At 34.2% G+C, this 20,923-nt stretch overlaps 1 non-coding gene across 1 annotated transcript; it reads right to left on the bottom strand.

Moving 5' to 3' along the window:
• Window positions 1–5,412: 5,412 nt before the first annotated feature.
• Window positions 5,413–5,605, bottom strand: LOC117218269 (U2 spliceosomal RNA). Its single transcript, XR_004489744.1, has one exon. It is a non-coding gene; the product is annotated as a U2 spliceosomal RNA (small nuclear RNA).
• Window positions 5,606–20,923: the final 15,318 nt, after the last annotated feature.

Below are 20,923 nucleotides of genomic sequence, written 5' to 3'. Positions count from 1 at the left end.
CAGATCTTATGCATTGTCGGTCGATTCCGAGCTCGTCAGCTCGGACATTCCAGCCTTGCCCTTTTCTCTGGACGCTACGACCGTAGTCTTCTTGGTTGGAATGGAGGTCGATCTTCGGTCCGCGCGAAGCTTGGCCGGAACGCTTGCGCTCTTCTACTCCTCGTTGTAGGTCGTCTGACATCTTGAGGAGGAGTAGAAATCTTGGTGAGGCTGCTCGGCGACCCCCTAAACTTCTGCAGTGCACCCCTGGATAAAGAGGGTACACGGGGCGCGTTGGGGGTCACTCTGCATTCTGGTCGAAAGGACGATGGTATGTCCTTGATGCCGGTCTTCTTAGAGCAAGGAGCGAGCAGGGAACTGGTCCCTGGTGTAGCCAGGGTTACATTAAGTAGCCAGAGTAGTCCCAGAGTTACGCCGTGGCAGGCTCATCCTCGCTGCAATAGTCGTCGTGGTGGTGATAGCAGGTGAGGTAGGCATCCTCGTCGACGCTATTCTCGCTAGCATTAACATCGACGTCAGCGTCCTCGTCCTCGGCTTCTTTGTTGCTGTTGACTTTTTCGTATTCGCCCGGGATGCGGTGGGTTTCCTCGCCATCGCCACCCTTACCCTGGTAATCAATATAGAGGTGGCGCACAGTGGGTCGAACCGAAGATTCTAGTGACTTTTCGACAAAAATCTAATTTTCTGCTTGTTAAATGCTTGTTAAATATCCATTATCCTCGAAAATGAAAATATTAATAAAAGCGATCACAGACAATTTACATTACATTTGACACCAAAAATATATGCTTCGTTTCCTTGCAATGTCCCGACGACTCTGATTAATATTTTTCCTTTGCTTTTTTTCTACATTAACAGACAATATCTTTTGTTAAGAAACAGTAGTTTAAAATAACAATATTGTATTCTATATATAAAAACTATAATGCCTAATAAAATACAAAAAATGTGAAGATTCTTTACATTTTACAAGGAATATCTCTTAGTGTTTAAAACGGCATTACAAAACGCTTCTTTATCTATAAATCAATATATATCTAACCTACAAAAATAAAGAAATTATGATCAATAATATGAAATACTCAGAACTTTTCTTCTTCAAATTGAATAATACGTATTGTGTGCGATCGTACGCATCATAGATAATTCTTTAAACAATAATAAACTCTTTGAAGGAGCTGTTTAGGATAGGATATGTTTATACTACAATACTAATCCAGTCTTAGTTCTTCTGCTTTCGATCCCGCATTCAGTGGAAACACTGCAATCAAAGAGTTCAGAGACTGCATAGCGCGACATTTCAAGGCAATTTTTATATACTATTTAAAACTTTAAATTCTATATTTTCTTTTGTTCCATTCATTTTAAGTCTTATTTTATATTTATTATATTGAGTGTGTATTATATAGAATGATTCGTTAAAGCTGTTACAAAGTAATATGTATCTCTGTTATCGTTAACGATACTCAAAAATGCTAAAGAAATAGATTGGATGGTTCGAAGAGACACAAGTTGCAATGGAAATAATTTCTTTTTGAAGATCATATTTTTCGGGATTAAACCATACACCTGGTATAAATGAAGATATTTTTCATAGATTATTATTAATATAAAATCCACATATACCAAGTCTCAGAATAAAATCATGTTCTAAACATAATTATACCACTGGATCCTGATGCTGCAATTACGATACGTAAATAGAACACCTAGTGTTATCATTGTAAGCCTACTTATCAAGCCTATATCAACCTGTTACTTAACAATAAAAGGGCAATACCCATTCATAAAAATGTTAAGATTACTTTCACTTTGCAGAATAATAAAATCGTAAATGTCGCCAGAAGTCCTACATATAATATTATTCGACACACTCATTTCTGCGTGCCTAATCTGCAAAACTACCTGTTTCTCCAAATTGCGATCTAAATTATCTGAAGAACTATAAACTAAGGTGTGAAAAAGAAATATTTTCAAAATCTTTTTGAACAATTAAGTTTAAAATATTTTAAAAAAATTAAATAAATATAAATCGTACTACATAATATATCGTTAAAAAGGTGTGATTTTTTAAAAATTATATAGTTCAAACTGCATCTCGATATCTTTTACATTTCAGAAGTTATACGAAGAAGTCACTAAAATTTTCCTTTGTGTGACAGGGCTTGTCGTAGCATTCCGGACATCGAAACTCCTCCGAGAAACGAAATTCTATTATAATTTCTATCTCGCCGGAATCCGCGAAGAAAACAGAAAAAGCAAATGGCCGAAAGAAGAAAAATGAAAATTGAAAAGATAGAACAGAATCGAAGAATAGAAGTTATGATTCCGTCGACAAACAGAATTGAAGAAAGATAGAGACAGAATTGAGAGAGAGAGAGAGAGAGAGAGAGAGAGAGAGAGAGAGAGAGAGATGAAAAGAGGTTAGAAAGAGACAGACTGATTCCATAGTGAGGAAGAGAAAAAGTTTTCTGCACAATTATCTACGTTCAAGCGACCACCGCGGGAGGGCTGCACAGGTATCGGTCCGTACTCTGGATTGTTCATCGAAGTCGAGCGAGTTCAGATCCGTCTGGTTATTGTTTGTTTTCTATGTTTATTTTTTTCTGATTCATATTCCGATAGATCGCGTTGCCTGAAAGACCGAATTAGTTTCATCGAATGATCGATTAAACAATTCGAAAGTGATCAAGAAGAACAATTCGAAAGTATTTTCCCGCGAGAGATCGCAGTTGCACGTTAACAAGCAAATCTGTTTGAAAGTGCAAATTCGAGAAACGCACTATTTTCAGCACGTGACTTCTTTAGTAAACAATAATTTTATCTTTCGACAATGCAGATTAATAAACTAACGAACTAGGAAATTTTCAGTTTGACATGTATTTTAGTTAATTTGACTGAAAAAACGAAAACATTTTTAATCCGAACACTGCTAACAGTAGTGAGAGGAGGGTCAGTACATCAGTGAAGAAGATCAAGGAGACATTATTGTGCCGCAAGATATAGTAATTTCTCCCTAATTCGCGCTCAGATTGTGCATAATCATAGACAATTCGGGAAAAGAAGATAAGATTTTATAGTTGTTGACAATCGGTTACTACAAAAACGAACCGCGAAGCTCGAATAATCGTATCAGTCCTTCCCAAATTGTCCATTTTTGTGCGCAATTTCAGCGCGAATTAGGGAGAAATTGCTGTATAAGTTTTCTTACAGTTTTTGCAACAATTTCAACACTTGAACTTCATACACGTGGATCTGAATTTAAAATTGTTGTGCTTTGTGAAAAATATGCCAACTGCTGCACGCAAGAAGCAGCACATGAGGGTAGAATATTTCACCGATAACAACAAATAAATGTTTTGGAAGAAGAAGATGACCAGTAGAATTTTTTGCGAAGAATTTTTTGTTGTTGCGTATTTTGATTTTTATAGCTTAAAAACTATGTTTTCAATGTTTTCAAATAACTGTGGACCGAGTGAAGCTGACCCCCGCAAAGTATGTTGTTTTGGAAAGTCCTCAAAAAAATGGTCATAATTTACACATTTCTGCATAAACAAACATTGGCTGAAAAATATCTTAAAAATTTTGAGAAAAAAGATTCTCAAATGATCATTTTTTTAAACTCCCAACGGAACATATAAATATAAATTAAAATAGATATCGTGTGAAATAGACTAAAATAAAATGTAATCAACTACTATGGTGATGAATGATAAAAGTAGATGGATAGTAATAATAGTTAATGGATAGAAAAAAAATAATCTAATCTAGTATAAAAATATATACATAAAATATATAATCAACTACAACTTAATACTAACATTTTATTTAATGTTCTTTTTTTTATTTCATTATTAATTCTTCTCTTCTCTTCTATTGTAGCCTGCTTAGCTTTTTCTCTTCTTCTTTTTGAATTTTGAATAGTTTTTGTTGCTTTTCCTTTTCTGCAATTTCGTTTTGCTTTCGCTCTTTCTTCTACTATCGTGTCAACTTTTCTTGCTGTCACTAGTTTGATATTGTGACAGTTAATGAAACCTTTCCTTTTTTCTGTTTTTTATTCAAATCTGGATAAGTTTATACCTTGTCAAACGGTGATTATAGTTTCATTTGATCTGTCTCTTAACATTTGTCTGTCAACCTTGACCATATTTGTTATACTGAGCTTATATTTAAATTCTTTTTCTTATCTAAGTCTTCTTAATACTGTAGGGATTTTCTGGTTTCATCAATTAATTATGAAAAAGTACTCCAAACTTGTTGCTTGCCTATGAATCTCGACTCTTTATTTCGCTTACACACACACGCACGCATGCACGCACTCACTCCCTCCCTCTCTCTCTCTCTCTCTCTCTCTCTCTCTCTCTCTCTCTCTCTCTCTCTCTCTCTCTCTCTCTCGTACGCGCGTGTATGCCCAAGAATTGTAACCGTTCTCTCTCGCCCCCACGCACACGCATTTGTACCTTCTGCCCTTCTGCCCTAAAACATTGATTTCTTTTTGTTCTTACTTCTTTGCGTAATTTGAAATTGTCTGTAATATAAATATGCTCCCCTATATGTAATTATAACACATCTAGTACTGTTTTCTAAAATACTTGTATTCAACATTTTCAGATAAATTGTCTATACTTTTAATAACAGTTGACTTTTTGACAATCTCAGATATAATTTCAGTCATATTTTCTATACTTCCAATAACAATTGACAGGTATTATTATTGCATATATATATTACTTCAAGCAAAATTAAAAATGTAGTTATGCAGTACTTTGTGCAATGGAAAACTCGTAAAATTAATTAAATGGATATACATACTTCTTTAAATATTACATCACAATCTCATTTGTATTTTATCTATTGGTTTTAACTTACAAATGCAAACACTTTAAAATATTCACAAAAATATTCCTGTACAAAACCCTGAGCATATTTATGTCGTGGCTTGCCTTATAGTAAATTATCCCTAATTGACGTTCAGCTTGGAAACAAAAATGGACAATTTGGGAAGAGAAGATACTCTTATATAGTAAAACCGATTGTCAACAACTATAAAAACAAGTCACAAGGTCGAATAATCGTATCTCCTCTTTCCAAATTGTCCACTTTTGTTTACAAACAGAGGGACAAATTTGACAATTTACTGTATATATACAGTAACGTATTTTTTTATATAAAACATAGTCTAAATGCGCAATATTTGCTAAAATTCGTCGAGATTTTAAGCAACTTTTTAAGTGTCTTAAACGTAATACCAGTTTTTAGGGCAAGAATTTTAAGGATTATATAATACAATATGTACTTTACAATGTACACGTGTTTTTTGCCTACTACCATTTCTAACTACCATCTTTAACATAACATAGATGTGTATTCCATTAATCAACTCGAGAAATCTAATCAATTAATTTTGAAATAAACTAATGGGCCATTCCTAGCGGCACTGCAATGCCAGGCCGACCCGTGACAGAGGGGGAGCGAGCCCCGACCACTCCGTCGGTTTCCAAAAATCAGGTTAATATTCTGACTCCTCGATGAGGAGTGTATCAGATATTAAGCTGATAAGAACAGATACTACACTTTGATCTTAGCCATAAGGCCGAGAAGCGATAACATACCTTCCTTTTGATGCCTTTATATCGTTTCAACCGTTCAATTTCAACAGCGAGAACGGGCGTACTCGAGATGTCCATCTAGCGGTGATACGTGGAACCTTACTTACCCAACTCTAATGGATCAGCGTCCGATCTCCAAGGGCGATGGAGAAATGCATACAAGGCAGTCAGTAAAAGAGTGATACACGAGGGACGTAGAGTATATTATAATTTTGTTACCGAGCGTTTCGAAAGCGGTGTACGTTTATAATTGCCAAAGTTCACAATACAAACAATCATAATTAGTTCTGCTTTTGTATCGTTAATTTCCATGAAATATATTGTCAAGTATATTAAGTATATTAAGTATATAGCGTGTTCTCTAATTTTAAATAACGAATTTTGAAAAACGAGTCTGTGTTGCGAACGTCAAACATATCGGGAAAATAATATTACGAATGTTTATAATCAGTGCTACATAAAAATAAAAATGTTGGTTCTTCATGAACTTTGAAACTTCTGATTTAAATTCGTCTTATTAATATGAAAGTTGGATTTAAAATTAGAGAAAGCTGGAATTGTTTTTGAAAATACATTATGAGCGATCAGAATTTAAGACCTGTAATATATTTAATGGAAATTAGCAAAACAAACGCGGAACTAATTATGTAACACAAAATAAAATGGAAGGTACAACCATGTGATGTGACTCAGAATCAGACCTGTGCTTAAAATAAAGATAAAAAATAACTATTTGAAATCATTTATTTCAGATAGTTATTTACAGTACCGTTATGTGAAAATAAAAATAATATCGATCAAGCATTTTTATCGAGCAAGCACTTTGCTTGCAACGATAAAAACATTGGAAACAGTAGGTTTGCCGTTAAATAATTCGATGGGAATGTATATGAATTAATTAGTCATTTAAATTTATTAATTAACAATTAATCATTTTAAAAATAAACCTGGTGATTGAGCAGAAAATATTATTTCAAATAATTATAATATTAAATACGATGTTATTTTAAATAATTATAATATAAAATAACAGGTTATTTGAAATAATATTTCTAATGATGTTATTTCAGAAGGGATTACAGGCATGAAAATTAAAATACGTAACTATAAAATAAATTACCATGTCACTTGCAATGATATTTTAAACAATGTCATACCGAATATTAATAATATATTATAAACGTATATATGTATATACGGCACTTTCGAAATGCTGGGTACATTTTGTAATGCTGGATAATAAAATTATAATTCACTCTTCCCCCCCCCCCCCCCCCCTCTCCCTCTCTTTCGTTCAATATCTATATGTATATATCTATTTCTCTATCTCCTTTTCCTTCACTCTCTCTATCTCTTAGGCTAACAAGTCACTCTCTCTCTCTCTCTCTCTCTCTCTCTCTCTCTCTCTCTCTCTCTCTTTCTTTCAATATCTATGTATCTATTTCTCCTTTTCCTTCTCTCTCTCTATCTCTTAGACTACGAGTTAATACGTCTTTAATCCTATAAAACTAATATTATTGAAAAAATACAGGAATAAAACGTGCAATAAATAAACTATTTAAAATGTATCGGTATCATTCATATCGTTAATAAATTTTCCGGAGTTACGATTATCGATCGCCACTCTGAGTTTCATACGTCACTGCTAGGTGGACACTTCGACTAAACCTGTTCTCGCTGTAGAAATTGAGCGATTTCAACGATATAAGGATATTAAGAGAAAAAAAAAGTTTTCGAACGACGATTAAATTCGTCGATGTAATGGTCGAGATTTCAATAATCTTGTATTTTCAAGGATTTCGTGACATATTCTGTTAGATAGACATTCGAGTAACTTTTTTTCCCTTTTCAGCAGTTCCCAAGACAGAACATTGCAAAAAATCTTCGTTTTTGTTAACTTTTCAATACTTGATTTCATTAAAAAAGTTAAATCGTTTTGTCAATCACATGGAATAAATAAGAAAACAATCGCATAACAGAAAGAAACAAAATTTTATCGACATTAACTGTTATTCAAATTGAGTTTAAAATGACGAACATAATTATTACTTAATTCTTTTACGTCGAAGTAATTTTTATATTTTGATTTCATCGCTAGAATAAATGCAAGATAGAAATATTATTGATTCAAATTTTCAGTGCTAATCTAAGTGAGAATGTTTTAAACTATTCTTTAGTATCTTCTTTCGTGTTTTCGATTAATCGTGCTTAATCCGGCTTTATAAACGTAATTGAAGTGAAAAATGAAGATATAATTGAAAACTACGGAAGGATATTTCTGTACAGGGTTACAATAAATTTATTTATGAGTTTATTATTTATGAGATTTCAAGTTGTAAGTATGTATAGCAGGAAAGACGATCTAACGTTGCGTACTTTTATATGAATTAGCTATTATTTATAATTAATGTTGATGGCAATACTTTATTAATTTAATAAATACAAAATTGAAACATTAACGCACAATATACATATTATTAAATTAAAAGTACATACATGTATAGTGAAGCATACAACACATTGTTTATATCGCAATATAGATTGAAAAGATAATTAAAATAGGAAAAGACAAATGTAAAAACATACAAAATACGGACAAGCTCAGTAATTGGGACCTTAGCCCTGTCGAATAAGTTGGTGAAAATCGAAGTAAACATAAACACTCTACTACGAATAACAAATATAAACACAACGTGAGGATGTACGTTCGTAATCATAGGTAACCAAAAGTCTGACAATATCAGAAAATATTTAATAATCTTGCCGTGACGAATAAGTTGGTGAAAATCAAAGTAAACATAAACATTCCACTACGAATAACAAATGTAAATATAACGTGAGGATGTACGTTCGTAATCATAAATAACTAAAAGATTGATAATATCAGAAAACATTTAAGCGAACGTTTTATTATGAAAAATATATAGGGTGTCTTGTTTAACACGTTGAACGCCCAGCGTGAATCGGTAGTGTATCTCCTCCAAAAGACTATAACATATTGTCCTGAGTGTCCAGAGTTACCCCAATTATGTTTAAAATGTCTTAACGAATTTCATCGTAACTAATAAAATGTTATAATATTTTAAAAACAAATTTAAACATAAGTATAATTTGTTAGTATAAGTATATTTTATATTTTATTATGTTACTTTATTATTAGTACATTAGTTTATTTATTTTATATTAGTTTTTGTTTACTTTATACTTTATTGTTACCCTATACTGTCTATACTCGTCACAGTTGTGTTACAAGTAAAATTACTATAAATTACCTCCAAAATCCTGCTTTAATTTGACGACGACTGCAGAAACATAGCCGTCACCCAGAATATGGGTGACGTGGCGTTCAACAGTGAGTACAGCAAGATATCTTATTCAACTAGTAAGTGGAAATTACAATCGATAATTTATGGCATTGACAATAGTTCTCGATTCCTGTTTACAATATTGTAATTGCAGTAACTTGATACAAACTTATCTGACGCTGCTCAGCAGCAGCTGCTGGATGTGGTCGTCGACCAATGCAGGACGTAAATATAATTTAACGATTTATCTTTATCGGACTAACAATAATGTCGTATAACACCTTATTAAATTTTTCTCAGTGCCTGATGTTACTTTCTGAGGAAGAAAGTATAGCCTTCCATTTAAGAAAATTAGATTGACCTTTAGATCTCCTGTACTGCTCCACCCACAAGAAACAATTAATACTACACGATGTAGCCCGTCCTATCAAGCAATTTTTGTGTAGGAACATTTTTTAAATAATTATAACTCCTTCCGAGATATCCTGCTGTATTCACTTAAACAAGACACCTTGTAGATTGAACCGAAGTATTACCATTGTTGTGTTATTATTAGACTGCAGATTTTGTACATTTATGGCAAATTTGGATAATTGTAATTTAAAGTAGCAGACACATTGAGAGATTTTAAATAGATATGATGTATTCAATATACATATGTTCTCCTGTTCTACCGTCTTAAAAGCATTACCAATGTGTTGGTAGAATTTAACAGACTTACCCCAACCACTAAGAGATCATGCGAACAGTTATACAAATGTAAGAGCTTTATGCATGCTTCACATTTCCCGAGGCTTTCGCAAATTGTCTTACACCTTTGGCATTATGCAACTCCATTTTCATAACAATAATTATATCTCTCGGTATACGTATCATTGTCAAATACCCTTAACCAGGGACTTCCACCGAAATGTAATACCGGCATTTTTCGATTTCCCTATTTCATTATAATTTCCAAAGTATTTTTAGAACCAGTATTGCTTTATTATTAATATATTGTGTTACTGAAACTGATATAATTCTTAATATAAGATAAAAATTTGTGTTGTACCAACGAAAATATTAATTTTTGTATCTTTATAATTTTATAGTTTCTAATTTTTATTTTATTTCTGTATCTTGTATTTCTTTATCTTTATTTTTGTTTATTTTTATTATATTTGTGTAATTTGTCGTATGCGCTAAGTAAAACAATATTACTATTGTTTAAGCATTTGAAAAGACTTACAATGAAGAAGCAACCGCCACTAACTGACAAACATGGACAAGCCAGATTGGAATTTGCAGAGCATCGGCCTAAAAAAGGGACAAAATAATCTTTTCTGATAAAAAGTGTTTTAATTTAGATGGACCTGACAGCCTAAATTATTATTTTCCTGATCTGAGGAAAGAAGAAATCGAGTAGCAAAGGCGGCAAATGGGTGACGGAGGTAGTATGATGTGGGCGCACACACACACACACACACACACACACACAGAGAGAGAGAGAGAGAGAGAGAGAGAGAGAGAGAGAGAGAGAGAGAGAGAGAGATGGGGGGGAGAGAGACAGAGCTATAGGACACTATGCAAAGACGAATATTGAATCTGTTTTTACAAAAATGAATAGTAGCACGTACGTGGATATCGTTAATTGGCAATTATCGAAATATGCACGAAAAATAGTTACGCAAAAGTATATCTTTCAACATGATAACGCAGCTATGCATACTGTAAGAATAATACGAGCTTATTTCGGAGATAAAAATATGGATATTTTACCATGGCTAGCACGATCGCAGGATTTGAATATTATTGAAAACTGTTCGGAAATGCCAGCTGTGGCATTTTAATTTTTTAGCTATGGCAGTTTAACACCATAGAAGAATTAAAGAGGTTTATTGATGGTACGTGGAAGAATTTGAATTAAAACGCATTTAAAACACTGTATAAGTCTCTATCACAATGAATATTGGAAATAGTAAAAAGGAAGGATAGAAGTACACATTATTACAAAGTAACATAAAGAATTCTATGGGTTGATTTTTTACGGAAAACCCAACTTGTCTTATAGTCTTGTCGCAATCGCTTTTCTTATGAACTGTTATCATTACTGTAAAACAGCACGATTATCGGTCAAGTTTTTTATGTTACTACAGCGGGGATACTCTGTATATGTTTATGCATACAAAAACTTCGTACATGTCCGTGGTTTTAAGAAACACTAGAAATTCTGTGTCTTGAAGTTTTGACGTGGTGTGTACTATAAGCGGTCAGAAAGAAACTTTGGCGGCGGTTCGAGGGCGTGTGTTTGGTCATGTGAGAAGGAGTGGGGAGACGTTTCGTCCGGAGCCCGCTAGAGGACTCATCAGTAAGGCTATCCTAGCGGGCCCTTGCCTTAGACGACGTGGGTGTAGTAAGGACGAAGTCTCTGTCTGTATATACAATACATTACTATAATATAAATAAATCGAAATCATGATCAATTATTGCGTAATAAAATGTATTAGCGAACCTCTTCATTGCTATATAGTTAATGATAATAATGGAACGTAGAGGAAGAAGTACTAATTTAGACAAACGTCAATTGGTCATTTCGTCATAGAGGAAAAAGCTTAACGCATCGCGAAATTGCAAATTTATTGTGTATGGAATAAAGTACAGTCGCAGATATTGTTAAGAGGTACAGGGAAGAAGATCGTATCGATTTTAAATTTTATGAAAAGGATGCCCGCGCTTACTGAATGAAAAAGAAGAGCGATGAAACATTAGAAAAGTTAAAAGAACCCCTGAAATTAGTTTTTCACAGTTAACATCGCACTTGTGCGAATATACACATAAAAGGGTACATATAAATACAGTACGTAGCGTATTTAATTATTGTGGCGGCCAGTGCGACGGGTACGGTGCCACATGAAACGTTGACGATACTCTGCGCTGTATCAATGTAATTGATGACCGTTCGAGGAAAATGGTATTAGATATCATCGACATCTGGCGACTGAACGGCGAGCGACCAGGGATCACGACGTGGCCTGGTTTTTGACAGTCGAACGTTTACTCTCGAGTAACGATCGCCTCGAATAAAGGAGTACGAAGAAATACGCGTCGATCATTTTCTTGCCACCTACAATTATCATGGATATAATGGGCGAATTGCTCGCAAAAAACCATACATATATCAATAAAACCAATCGGAAAGAGAGATTAATATTTACGAAAGAGTATATTTTGAAAGACAGCGAATGGTGATGGAGAAAAAATGGTGTGGTTTAAAATAAAAAATGAACTATTATCAAAATATTTTAATCGAACTGTTAAACATGGTGGAGAAAATGTGATTGCATGGGGTTGCGTTTCAAGCGTCGGAGTTGGACGACGATAAAAATTAATTTTTCAATATCTTGCGAAACAATTTACTTGAATTTGCGGACAATTTGGGAATTCGGGTAATTTTTAAGTTTTATCAGGACGATGATCCTAAGCGAAAGGCACCGATCGTTCAAGAATATTTGTTATACAGCTGGCTGAAAGTTTTGCACCTCCCTCCCCCTCCGCAATTGATAGATCTGAATCCCATGAAGAATCTATAGATATATATATACTTGATACTAGAATTCGCAAAATCCCAATCCGCAGTATAACAGAATTAATAACAAGATAATAACAGAAGAATGAAATTCTATCAGCTTAGAATATTAAAAAAAAAATAATTTTACATATGCCCAAAAGACTAAAACATGTGATCCAACAAAATGGACGTCCACCTAAATATTAATATTCATTTGTTCCAAGCAAGATGTACAAAACCAATTTTTTTAATAAATGTCGAATACTTTTGTCACGCAATAATGGGACACGATTTCGACTTATTTATATACAGTAATCTATGTATATATCAATATACAGTAAGCGTAGAAAGTATTCGTACACCTTTTAAAATGGAATAACTTGTTTATAACTGGGTCAAGCAATCTAAATTTTTTTGGAATCTAAGAGAGACTAGTTTACTAGACAATAACTAACAAATTGTTTCAAAAATTGCAATTGAATGACGTGGTGAAAGAATTAAAAAATGCTGTTTTCTCACCTTTTTTATGTAACAAAAAATATGTATCTTGTAGATCTCGGTAACTTATAGTATAGTCAAATTACAGCCACTGAAAGATGTAAAAATGACCTGTTTTTGATTAAAATCCGTGAATTTCGATGAAATTTTCAGCACGCATATAACTTATCGAGGTCTACAAAATGCATTTTTATATTTTTGTTATAGGCTCGGATAAAAATGTTGAAAAAGCATCCTTTTGATTCTTTTATTATGCTAACAAATTGCAATTTTTGAAAACAATTATTTAGCCATTTTCCAGTAAACTAATCCTTCTAATATTATAAAAAAATTTATATCCTTGACCTAATTATAAAAAAGTTATTCTGTTTTAAAAGATGTACGAATTAATTCTTTATCGGTCTCTGTGGCGCCTTTATACATAGAAACATTAGACGGATAATCGCATTATATTGACGCATGCGCACGACACGGATGAGCCCATATTGACAAGATTCAATGCTGCAGTAAAAAGTTCTAGAACCAGTTATTGTGTGCCTATGATCTACAAAAATCAGTTATTGTGCTTCAGTAAGAGTGCTTCCTGAATACTATGCTTCAATTACTGTATTGTCTCCCTGAATACTGTGCCTCAATTACTGTATTGTCTCCCTGAATACTGTGCCTCAATTACTGTGCTCCCACCCTGAATACCGAGCCTCAATAACTACACAATAAAAATTTAATACTTAATATACTTTCATAAATTTTATATTCTATAAAATTTTTTATATTCATATTTACATTTTTCCTTTTTAAAAATATGACAGAGATGATGAATTGAGGTTATGTAGGCCTATCCCGTGGTAAGCACTATAGTAACTAACGCATCGAGTGGAAAATAGGTTCAGTTACTATGCATAGTAAACAAGCTACTGAAATTAAAACTAAAAACAAAAATTCAAATAAATAAACACTTATTTGTTTTTCCGTAATCTTACTACGTTTTACCAATGCAATCAACATTGTGATATCTTAGAACGATTTATTTTAATTAATATTGATCTTTATTTGTTCACAGTATTTTCTTAAGCTTTTTCATAAGCTTTGCAGAAAATTTCGCGAAATAAATATCAAAAATTTGTAATAATTTTTGTTGTATTTTAAGAGCTTCTGTCTTTTACGTGTTTAATTTTAACAAATAAGTAATTAATTGAATTTAACCAGTTAGCTTTGTTTGACGAGTATACTTGTCATGGAGAAGTGGCAGTATTTTGTGTTATGACAAGTATACACGTCGTGCGTAAAAAGTAGCAAAATTGGTTATTTAAATTGTAAACAAGAACATATCCTCAAATTTGAAAATGTTTAGAATATTTTGAGGCCAGGCCAGAATAGAACAAACAAATAAAAAATATTAATAACTATATGAATAATTCACGATAGTGGTGTTCAATATGCAAAGTGCCATTATGTATTATTGCTTTGCTGAACACCACTCTAAGCAGCAATTTGAATTTTTAACTTTTACAAGTATTTCATTTTTCTGTGTTTTTCGTTTATTACGTATGTAGTATATGTTAATGCTAACTGAATAAGTAAATATTAGTAATGAAACTGTCAATTTCTTTAAATAAAACTGTTTTCTTGATCCAATATTTACGCGCTCTGAAAAGAAGATGTCACAGCTATAACTGGTTAAATAAAAAAATTTGATATATCTTATACGATAAATATAAAGTTAATTATGCTTGAAAAAGAAACAACGGGCATAGTAATTGGCTAGCCCGCCGAACTGGCTCCATTACTCTAGGTATTGAAACCGGTGCTGGTCCTACTTTATCGACTGCTGGACATTAGATAGCAGGCGATGTGACGCGATAGTTTAAACTACCGCACGTATATGTATATATGATTAGTAACGTATGGATAGGTGTCATTCAATGTGTTAGTGATGTCTGTACACGCTGATTCCAATGTATAGCATTAAACGTTTTTTGGGAATATCTTTAAAACTACTAAATGCTCGAAGTTACTTTATATTTGGGATCCTCTCCCCTCTCCTATACACCCACCGAGTACCATCTTGATCGGCTGCAGTTATATCTCGGAAGTACAGCCTAAAATTTGTCTAAAGTCTTCACTGGTTTGTATTTCATCTACTCTTTTTTGCCATAAATGCATAAAATCTCCAGTTTACTTATAAACTAAACTTGTGCGGTGGTACCATGAAAAGGTAAAAGTTGTTCAAAATGTTCAGTTTTACAACATACTTAAGCTTTATAAAAATCGACGAGCTGTGACCTTTTATGCATAATTCAGTGAAAGTCCTTCAGTAAATAATTTATGAAGCCTTCTACCTTGACTTTATTCATTTCTCATGTATATCGCGAACGCTATGACCTATATAACCTGTTACATTGAAATATTTGTTGTTTGTTTGTGTATTATGTTCAAATATGTATCATTTATGTATGTATTATGTTAGAATGTGTGCTATCCGACACCCGGTAAATCTTAATCAAAAATGTTTCGAATAAAAATTACACAATGCACAATTCCTAAAAAATTACAGTACTAAATGTTGATAAAAGATTTTTTTATTCAACACGAAATCAACATCGTTGCAACTTTTTTAACATAACTGTATATTATTTATGTAGAAATCGATTCATGAAATTCGAAAATTAATTAGTTTAGATGTTATGATTTTTGTCCAGAACGCCCATAAGATTGCATTACTGTGCGACTCCGTTATGGCGAATCAAAACAGGAGCAAACGGTGATTGGTACAGTGCGGCAATATGGCGGCGGCGGTGACAAATCAGAAACTTGCTACACCACGAATTGTGCACAACGGTGTGTGTGACATAATGAGGGGGGGAGGGCAGTGGGTGGATGTTACAGTAGTGCTTCAACATATCGAGCGATGTCGGCAGCAAAGTGCTCAGAAACTTAGGGGTAGGTAGAGAAACCGCTTTTCCCTGATTGGTTGACGCTTCACAGCTAAGCAATGCTGCCATCACGGTTTTAGATAAAGAGAGGAAATGGTGAGTAAGCAAGAGAGCACAACATCAGCACAACGCAAGTGAAACAAGTCACATCGACTATCAATGTAACTTGTCTCCCTTTACCATTGCAATATAATTCTTGAAATTTTCGAAAACTCGTAAGTTACATCCGTAACTAATGGTTTCTAGTTTATGTGAATCTACAGAATTTTTTAAATTCATCCATCCCGGGAAAGAACTCCGTAAGCAACAGATAATTTCGCAATTCTCGAAGCTTTGATCGAAACTAGAAATATAATAAAATGTTTGCGGGTCTGTGTAACATAAAAAGTAATATTTTGTTATCGCATCGACATTCTCACTTCTGGAATGAATAAGAACGAACCGTTCTGCTTGCATGAATTTGAGACCCTAAAAAGAGCCGTTATCATTATGTCACAGCCTCGTTTGCCGCCTTCTTATTTAGAAGAAGACGTTGCCCGAGTCTCACCGATGCTTAAAGTATACTCTGGAAGGTGAAGTTTTGAGGGGGAGGACTTTCGAGACCCATGCTGGTATCTGTAACATACAAAATAAAATTATTCGATGGCAATTCCTTAATATAATTATTTCCATTTATTGGGATTATGGCTTGGATTATTTCTCAAATGAATATGATATTAATCTTTTTTCTTAAAAGTTTTATTTTTACTTTTATTTGAGAAAAGGTATATATTGTTTCTCTTCCAATCAAAGACGGTCATTCATCGCGTTTTACATTGTATCGTGTCAGAGCACGATGTGCTCTACCGACACCGGCGATGATATATCGCGGTATCTACATATAATATACAATTTACATTACCATCGATGCGCGCTGATGGAACCGGCTGTGATACCCTCGAGAGACAATAGCAGGAAGGAAGAGCTCCGGTACCAATGGAGGGGTTTCATATGAAAAGCGGTCACTTGCCATGTTGCTTTATTATGACACAGGTACAGGCCAAGCAAAATGAAATTCTAATACTTTCTCGCATATCGTGTTCTTCTGCACCTTCTTTCTAATTATTTTCTCCTTACCTATGTATGTAGAGTAAAATACGATTATTATTTACTATTTCCATTTTTGGTTTCCTTTAATAGTGAGTGTAAAGATCCCCTCGGAAAAACAATAGCAGGATGAGAGATCTGAGGTACCAAAAGGAGTGGTTACACCTGTAAAGCGGTCACTTGCCATGTTGCTTTATTTTGACTCAGATACAGGCCAGACAAAATGAAATTCTAATACTTTCTCGCATATCATGTTTTTCTGCACTTTCTGTCTAATTATTTTCTCCTTACCTATGTATGTTAGAGTAAAATACGATTATTATTTATACTATTCCCATTCTTGGTTTCCTTTAAAAGTGAGTTTAAAGATACCTTCGAGAGACAATAGCAAGATGCGAGAGCTCCGGTACCAACGGAGGGGTTACATATGAAAAGAAGCGGTCACTTGCCATGTTGCTTTATTATGACACAGTTACAGACCAAGCAAAATAAAATTCTAATACTTCCTCGCATATCATGTTCTTCTGATTTCGAAGCCCTTCTAACTAGTTTTTGTAAATTAGCTAGCTAGCAATTAGAGTCAGTGGTCAAAGACAGACGTTGGAAAAGGGAAGAGATCGTGGAATTCATTGGAAATTGTGATGTAGGGTGTATGGAAATCTGTAATTGAAAAGACGTTTAGATTGAGTTTTATAGTACTTTTAATTTAACTTACAAATGCAAAGACAAATGTTTGCTAGGAAGATTGGGAAAGTTTAACTGTACTTCGCTAAAAAGATTTCTGTTCATAGACAATTAACATTTCGCATTGAAAAATTTTATATCATAATATTCTTTATTGCATTTTAAATTATCTGTACACATTCAACTTTTTAGTTATTTTGCCCTTCCGAATGTACACTTACTAATAAAAGTTGAGAAACAACGTAATCGTTTGATACATTTCGGTATATTCTCTATTTTCTAAGATACGTAGGTTGGAACTAAAAATAGCATAATGAGATAGCATTCCATACATCAATGATCAATGAGTTTTTTCTCAAACATACTTGTACAGGAGCCATAATTAAATTGAATCGAACAAATAAGGCAAAAGCTGCGCGACATAAGTTAAGAAACATACATCGCTTAAGTTATATAATCGCTTTTAATGAAAAACAGCGACGTGTCAATGTTTGTAGTTTTCATAACAGTCTAATAAGATGTTGGATAACCCTTGGATTTGAGGACTGCATTGCATCTGCGTGACATAGATTTGTAGCAGCACACGGTCGGCGACCGTAATAACTATAAAACTGTCCGCTTGCAGATGTCAAGGGTTCGGCAGAGCGAAAACGTCCTTGACGTTTGCAAGCATCGGAAATTCCTTTGTTTCTTTATTTTTTATCACTGCCACATGTACTGCAGGCCTAGCCGCGTACCGCTACCCGGCCGAACGGCCAGCGCGCCCCTACAGCGAAGGTTGGACGATGGCTGTCTCCCCCGCCAAACTAAATGGGGGTAAAAGAAGACAGCAAGTCTCCCAAAAAGGCGTGGCCTTTTTGGAGGGAAATAATATAAATAACGGAGTCAAGAAACTGCGTGAGAGCTTCTTCCCGTCTAACTATTCCGCCGAGCTTCTTCTTGTAACTATCCACACCGCGCGTCCTTCATGTACCTCGCTGAATAAAGTCCAGTGGAGTTTCACCCTGTGTCCTTCTGTTGTAACCCCGAACAACACGTTACAGATTCAATTAATCAAACACAAAACTCAGTTGGTATTTTTGACCATATTTTCGTGATTGTTTCCATTAATTCTGCTTTATTGTTAAAAGAGTGACTTCCCAACTGACGTCCAATGTAATCCCACAGATGTTCAATTGGGTTCAAGTCCAGGGATTGGCTTGACCACTTGATTACATTAATATCTTGTTCTGCAGGAAACGTCTTAACCAACTTGGAAGAATGTTTAGGGTCGTTATCGTGTTGAAATAACCACCCTGATGACATTTTTTCATTAGCAAATGACAGCATATGATTTTGTAAGATATCACGATACACAATTCTATCTATGGTTTATTTTATTTGTACTAATGGACCAGTTACACGAGAAACAACCCCGCACCATTACATTGCCGCCACCAAATTTTACCGTCGGTTTTAGGTATTTAACATGAAATCGTTCTCCAGTAGGGCATCGCTGCTCTATTTTTCTTCGACACAAGTGGTTTCTTGCATGCTTTCCGTGAAAATAGATTATTTTCATCTAAACGACGATCAATTGTCCTGTTACTAATATTTTCCAGACACAGTTGATTTTTAATTTCAGAAGCAGTGTAAAATGGATTCGACTTAGAAAGTCTTGCAATTCGACGATCTAGTTTTTCATCTGTTTTTCGCGGTCTGCCAGTTCGTGATGACGTTTTAACAGTTCCATATTTATCAAATCGTTTTATAAATTTGGTGATAAGTCATTGATGTATGGGATGCTATCTCATTATGCTATTTTTAGTTCCAACCTATGTATCTTAAAAGATAGAGAATATACCGAAATGTATCAAACGATTACGTTGTTCCTTAACTTTTGTCAGCAAGTGTATGTAAGAGTAAAATACGATTGTTATTGACTATTTCCATTCTTGGTTTTCTTCAACAGTGGGTGTAAAGACACCCTCGAGAAACGATAGCAGGATGGGAGAGCTGAATTTCCAAAGGAGGGGATACTTCTTAAAAGAGGTCACTTGCTAAATTGCTATATTATTACACTGGAACATGCCAGGCAAAATAAAATTCTAATACCTTCTCGCATATCATGTTCTTCTGCACCTTCTTTCTAATTATTTTCTCCTTACCTATGTATGTAAGAGTAAAATACGAGTATTATTTACTATTTCCATTCCTGGTTTCCTTTAATAGTGAGTTTAAAGATACCCTCGAGAGACAATAGCAGGATGCGAGAGCTCCGGTACCAACGGAGGGGTTACATATGAAAAGCGGTCACTTGTCATGTTGCTTTATTTTGACACAAGTACAGGCCAGGCAAAATGAAATTCTAATACTTTCTCGCATATCATGTTTTTCTGCACTTTCTGTCTAATTATTTTCTCCTTACCTATGTATGTAGAGTAAAATACGATTAATTATTATTAAAATGAATACTTCAACCTTTGCTATCAGTAGGGATGGTGATGAGTTCTGAAGAAATTTGCAGGAATAACTCCAGAAGGCTTAATGCCTCCTGTGTCTTTCCTGGATTTTCTTTTATCTGGTATTCGGGTCTCTCTTCGGGTCTCCTTGACCCGAGGGTCTCTTGAAAACCACCCTTTCCCCCACGCCGTCACTGCACGGATGTCATAACGCTGCTTAAACCTCCAGAACCATCCGCGACTTGCCTGAAATTAAGAATCACGGTTATGGATTAAAATATCTTCATATCTGCATGAGAAATTATCGAGTATCTATTATACATATGTACAGTTCTATATACCTGAAACGCGATACGTCTGATCTGGTGACTATTTTCTTAGCCTGCTCTTGCAGGATCTTGTCAGGAATGGGAACTCCTAAAAGTCTCGTCTGCAGAAACCAATCATAAATTTTATTATTTACACTATTATTCACAATATATTATTTGTTTTTATGCTCGTTTACACAGGTGTCCAAGCTATTCATGCCAATGCGCTTTATTCGGTTCACCGTACTTTTAGTGATCCCGTACGTATTAGCAAGCGCTTCCACGTATATGCCGCATTCCAACTGGAAAATAATTATTTATTAATATAAACGATAACTAAATATACAGGGTACTTCAGCCCTGTGTGCATAAACTTGTCTAGTAAAATATAACTAACCTTTCGGAGGACCTGCTGCTCCATGTTCAAAACCGTTAGGTTTTTTTCTGTTAGCCATCGTTGTTTTGTAATTTTCTTAAATTTTCTGAGATGTTCGTTTCCCGGTGGTTTGCAC

This window comes from Megalopta genalis, chromosome 5 (assembly GCF_051020955.1).
Source record: "Megalopta genalis isolate 19385.01 chromosome 5, iyMegGena1_principal, whole genome shotgun sequence".
Taxonomy (NCBI): domain Eukaryota; kingdom Metazoa; phylum Arthropoda; class Insecta; order Hymenoptera; family Halictidae; genus Megalopta; species Megalopta genalis.
Note: the sequence above shows the minus strand (reverse complement) of the source record. Positions and strands in the feature narration are given on the sequence as shown.